We start from the raw sequence: 6,126 nt of genomic DNA, 5'->3' as shown, positions 1-6,126 counted from the left end.
TCTGTGAAGCCTAGTTCCATTCTCTTCCCTGTTATGGGTTTATTCCTTTTGGTTCTTCTCTACTTTCATTTTGGTTGGTTCTTGGGAGTATTGGAAGGCAATTGTGTGCATCTTGTCCATCTCCATGAAACAGATGCCCTGGAACTCATTTTATAGAACAATGATTGTTCTATGTTCATTGTTCATTGCTCATTGTTGTTTTGCATCTCAATTCCAATTCCCTCTTAATTATGTTTGTTCTGCTCTTATTTGAAGACTATTCTTGATAGAATATGTGTTAAGCAATTTTTCATTTCTTTTGTCACCAGTTTATAACATGCTGTTCTTCTTGCATTACATTCTTTAAAAATCTACCTTATTGCCATTGAAAGTGTCATTCACTATCTCAGATCATCCTATCTACAACTCTTGGATGTTTGTCCCACTCTTAGGTATCTGGCCTTGGCCATACGTCAAACTCGCCTTTCAATTTGAATCAAACTTCTAAAAAACAAAGTAAAGCTCCCTTTTCAAAAGTAAGTAAAAACAAAAGGTTGAATATCTCATTTCCAAAGACAGTGACTCTGCTGCTCTATAAGCCTGTGTCTAAGGGAGTCCATTTTTGACCTTTCACTCCTCTGGAGTGTGAATGTAGAGCTTTGTGGTTAAAATGTCCGCTTTGGAAGTGGACTGACTGTATTCAAATCGTGCTCTGCCACTTACTTGGTGTGTGATCTCCAGGAAGATCCCTCACCTGGCAGAAATCAGTGAGCCATCCTTCAAATTTTTTCCCTTTCCTCCTGGGGATGTGACTACACTCTATTTCCTACCCTCCCTTGCAGTTAGGAGAGTTCTGGCCCCTGAAATGAGGGTGGAAAGTCTGACTCACAGAAACTGCAGAGTCTTCCATTATCTCAATCACCCCGGCTGCTTGCCTGATACCAGTGTCCAGGGCAACCTCAGCAGCCCTGTGCTGAAGACAGCAGGGTCTCCATCCACGCAGGGAGTGGAAACCACCCCAACCACCCCACCCCCCCCACAGCTGCTGCTAATGGGATTTTACATGATTAAGAAATAACCTTTACATGACTAAGGAATCCTCTCCCTTTTTGTTAACCCAGTGAGATGTCAGGTTTCAGTCACAGCACTTTGTTTCACCCTAACCAATATACTAACCTCTCTAAACCTCACCTGCCTCTTCGGGATAACTCTGGCACCCACCTTCACCGTGCTGTTAAGAGATTAAAAGAGAAACAATGAATACAAAGTATGCCAATGCATCATGCCTGGGAAATGGTAAGGGCACAATAAAGGTTTGTTATTATTGTTCTAAGAGACCTGGTGCTAATGACCGTTGTCCATTAGGTATGACCTAACAGAAGGCTCACACACATTAAAACGCCCATTCCTGCTGCCTGAAGTTCCACCATCCCTTTCGGTAAATCAATGCCCTCTCCTTTAAAGAGTAGCTTTCCCACCTTTCATTATAAAGTTAACACGTTTATTGCAAAGAAAATCTATAAAACACAGAATTTATAAAGAACTAAATATTGATCATCTATAATCCTATCTTTTGGAGACAATCACTGCTAGATTTTAGTGTACGCCCTCTCAATTCTTTCTCTATTAATATAGGTGTGCCTATATGTAACATACACACATATAAATAATCAAAACGGCAATAATACTAAATATATAGTTGCTTTTTTTACCCAACATTTTTATCTTGAACAGTTTCCTATGTGTTCAAATAGACTTTGAAAAGACGATGTTTGATGGGTGCTTATGGGCGCCTAACAACTGGTTTAACTATTGTACAGATATATCCCACTTTATCTAACCATGCCTTTATTGGAGTCTATTTTTGTTGCTTCTACCAACACAAAAAGTTGTAGAATAAGCCTCCTTGTACATAAATCTTTCCCTCTCTGATTATTTGCCCTTTCTGCTTTCATTTTCCTTTATCTGAGCCCTTAAAAATAATTTTGGCCCCCAAAATGATATAACAGCTGATATTTATTTTGTCTTGATTTATGTTTTATCTTTGCTATTTCTCTCTTTTTTTTTTTTTTTTTTTGCTTCTTGTAGTTTTAAAAACAAAAATGCCCTTGGAAAAGTCCATTGATCTGCTCTCTGAAGGCCTCATGTTAATACATTTATCAGATTGCTTTATTTGCAGAAAGGAAAAACAGGGCTGTATCTAAATCATGGAAGTTAGAGGGAAAAGGAGTTCTGAGAGAGGGAAAGGGACAGGCAGTGGAAGTGGGATTAGAGATAAAATCTCTGCCACTCTCACAACTCTGCAACAAGGAAGTCTCCTTTCCTCCTGTTGTCCCAGCATCACCAGTAGATGAACTACTATATTTCCTCCTTTTACACTCAATCACACGCAGAAAGAACAGGAAGATTAACAAGCTAGGATCTTGCTTAATTGAGTTTTTGCTGGGCATATAGATAGCATTAACAACAAAAGTAGCCAATGGCATCAATGAAACGTAATCCTTGCATTGGACCTCTTGTTTATTGAATGGCTTGAGGCAGTGTCTATAGATAAATTAATAATGATTCTAGCTTCCTCTGTCTCTGGCAGCTAAATCAATGCCCACTCTTCAGGTCAAGGAGAGCCAATATTTCTCCACTACATGTATCTTGGCAAAATGGTTGGAAATGCATAGGAATTCAGTTTGCAGCCTTCTTGGGAGGTTTCTGTGAATCCCAATTTTATATTCCCACTGCTAGAGTGGACCATGTGAGTCTGCAACTGGCTTGGCATGTGCAATAGAGGCGTTATCTAAGGTAAATGCTCTTTTATCTTACTTGCATTTACTTCCGAATTGTTATCTATTCTCTTGGGGGAAGGTCTAGTTACAGATACTTATTGGAATGGCTGTGCAGCTCTGCATTCCCATCAGGCTTTCATTACCGTGTAACATTAAAATGATGGACACACATCTGCCTTTCTAACTGCCTTCACACAAAGGATGGTCACTCACAACAACATCCTCTTCACATAAAAAGGGAAACAATATGAGGTACAATCAGGGTACTGGCAGAAAACGGCACACTCAAATCAGGATAGTTCACGGGGAATTTAATGGAGAGACTATTTACAAAGGTGTGGGCAGGGTGTAGGGAAACCACAAGCGACAGTGTGATACTCCAAGTCTGGTCAACGGTGGGGCAGTGACTAGCCCTAGACCTGAAGGGGCCAGTTAGTGGACCCAGAAAGGACAGAACCATGTGGAGAAGTCTATGTTGACTTACGTTTGATAGAGGGATGCAGCCAGCCCTGGGTGACCCTGTGAGGAAGGAGCCCAAGGAATAAACACCCTGACCTCACTCTCCTCTGTCCCCTGATCACCTGCTGGGATTTATATTGGTAGAACCCAACCAGAAGCCAGAGAGTGGAACAGCCCATCAAGTCAGTCTCCCAGGGCAGACAGCGGGAGAGAGCAGGGAAGGTGGACAGTGAACACGAAGAGCTACATGGAAGATGGCTGGTAAAGGGGAAGAGACCAAGGGTTCAGTTTCGATGTGCCAGTATGAGACATCTATTAGGCGTCAAGAGGAGGAGGCAGGTAGGCAGCTGCATCTATGACTGCAGTGCAGGTCGAGGCCTGAACTGGAGAGACACACTCGGGACTCGGCACACAGATGCTTTTTAAAGCCACGAGATTGAAGGCGATCACTAAGGGGGTTGGGGAGAGATGAGGACCAAGGGCAGAGACCTAAGGATCTCCTAAGAGGACAGAGAGAAGGGAAGACTCAAGAGTGTGGAACATGGAGGGCAGGGGAGCAAAGAGTGAGCAACAGAGGGAGGGACTGAGCGCCAGTGTCACAGGCGGCTCACGGGGTGACTCCGTGAGACACGGCGTCACTGATGACCTCACAGCGTCACTGATGACCTCACGGTGATGCGGTGCGGCCTGAGGGGCCAGAGCCTCCCAAAGAGCACACGGGAGAGGGAGCAGGGGACAGAGACTGCGAGTGTGAGCAGCTCTTTCGAGCAGTGTTGGCTGCAAAGAGGGGAAAGAAACGGGAGGGAGCACTGGCAGGGGAAGCGGAGTCAAGAACAGGCTGACTTTTTTAAGAAGGAGAAATAACGTGAGGTTTGTATGCTGATGGGAATAACCCAAGAGAAAGAGCAAAAATGATGCTGGAGGAGCAAGAGGGGACTATGGCCATGAGGAGCACACGGGCCCCTACGTTGGGGGGCAGGTGCCACTCAGCTCCAGTCAATTGCTGCCAGGTCTTCGGATTCTCAAGAGGAGCCAGAAATTGACCTGTTTTTAAAAACAAAAAAACCATGAGGTGTCCTGATATTTAAATATTGACAACTAACTAAAAAAATTTGTTAACTCTCTGAAATCCAAACCAAACTCATCTGCAGGCTGCCTCTCCTATACGGCGAGTTCAATCCCTTCCAAGGGCACCAGGTGTGGCCCCCTGTTTTAAGGACATCTCAAGGACACTGGCTGTTTAATCTCTAAGATCTATGAAAGTGTAAGTGCCCCTGAGGTGGTGCTGGGCCAGGGCGGCTAAGGATACAGTCATTGTCCCCTTGGTAAAGGGCATAAAGGGCGGCGGAACTGGGGTTGCCAGGGGCGGCTGCACATCCTATACTTAAGTCCTCACAGCTAACACTTAGGCTTCACGTGTGCCCTTTACCTCCCCCCGCGTCCTCCTCACTAAGGAAACTTACTATTACCTGCACCCAATGCAAACAAAGGTCACCAAGAGACACTTTCGAGCCAAACGCCAAATGCTGGGCTGCGGGAGAAGGGCTGATGGTTTGTAGGCTCCCGGCTAATAAAAGAAATGCCAATCAAAGGGGCCTTCCTCCTGGTCTGGAGCTCAGAAGGAGCCCTAGCTGTCAGCGATGGCCCCAAGCAGGACAGCGCTTGGCTTTCCAAGGATGTCCAGCACCTGCACAGAAAAACCGCAGAGCCTGGTGAGCCGATGGTCCTTCACCACCCCGGGGGGCACAGGGCCTGCCAGGCAGGGAGGAGGGAGTGCTGACTTTGTCCAGAGGCAGAGTCAGGAGGAAAGCCGCCTTGGGGGCACTGCTGCGTTTTTATACTCACAAAACTGGTCTTTCTAGTAGGGTTAAAATCCTAGACCTCCAACTTTCACCACATGAGTATAAGCATTAAAATACTTCTCGGGTCACAGTGCTGGTTTCCCCTACTGGTGTGGGTCTCCACCTGGCAGTGTCATATCAGCCCCAGAGAAACCGTATTTTCAATGATTTCCTCTTATTTAAGAATGAATCGCTAAAGCTCCCGGTGGGACAGAAACAGCTTTCCTCTCTGAAACACGCAGCTCTCACTCACCTTTTGGTTCAGTCCTATGGGGAACAAGACGGGGAAAATGTTCCAGGCGTCCTGTCACACTGTTCAACTCCACAGCAAACCTGTTTTCCCCTCCATCCTGCGAAACCCTGCCAGAGAGAGTAGGGGCGGGTAAGGAGGGCTTGAGAGGGCTGAGGCGGAGAGAGAGACTTTTCTACCAAAGACTCTTTCCAATGTCTTCACCAGGGAGGCGAAAATCATGCTCCCTGCTCCAAGTCAGGAGACTGTGGGGACAGTCATCCAGATCCCCTTGGTGGGGGAAGGTTCTGGGAAGGCGGCAGTGCGGCAAGCATAGGTTCTCAATTTCTCCAAATTCCCACACAAAAATAGAACAACAAGACAGCAAAACCAAAAACCCATGGGCAACATTTATAACAAAACTAGATGACAGGGTATCCCCGTGAACCCAAAATATAAGTGGGTAGAGACAAAACAACCCTCATAAGACCTGCGTAGTAGCAGGACCGTCCAGGAGAAGAAGAGCAAAGCAACAGGGCTTCTGACTTATGGACCTGGGAACAGAAAACCACAATGAAGTCGACAGGTATCACTGGAAAATGTGGAGGACCCATTTGAGAACAGCAGCTGAACTGGGAGGTTTCGCCCTTGCCAATAGCAAGTGAGTGCGGGGGCCTGCAGTAAGAAGGGCTGTCGGACCCCTGTGAATCAGGGCTCCCTTCTCGGACGAGCCCTGCACAGGGAGAAGCTGCTGCGAGAGCAACCGAAATGGAGCACAGTTGGGACAACAGAGACCAAAGAAAGAGAAAGTTCAGACCAAAGTAGCGGAGGGAAACAG

The 6,126-nt window shown here is 46.0% G+C and overlaps 1 long non-coding RNA gene across 1 annotated transcript; it reads right to left on the bottom strand.

Moving 5' to 3' along the window:
- Nucleotides 1-1,979: 1,979 nt before the first annotated feature.
- On the bottom strand, nucleotides 1,980-5,421 carry LOC139077932 (uncharacterized). The gene is made up of 2 exons (XR_011530608.1): nucleotides 5,313-5,421; nucleotides 1,980-4,262 (listed from the first exon to the last, which is right to left on the bottom strand). It is a non-coding gene; the product is annotated as an uncharacterized lncRNA (long non-coding RNA).
- Nucleotides 5,422-6,126: the final 705 nt, after the last annotated feature.

The sequence above is a fragment of the Equus przewalskii genome, chromosome 1 (genome assembly GCF_037783145.1).
Source record: "Equus przewalskii isolate Varuska chromosome 1, EquPr2, whole genome shotgun sequence".
Taxonomy (NCBI): domain Eukaryota; kingdom Metazoa; phylum Chordata; class Mammalia; order Perissodactyla; family Equidae; genus Equus; species Equus przewalskii.
Note: the sequence above shows the minus strand (reverse complement) of the source record. Positions and strands in the feature narration are given on the sequence as shown.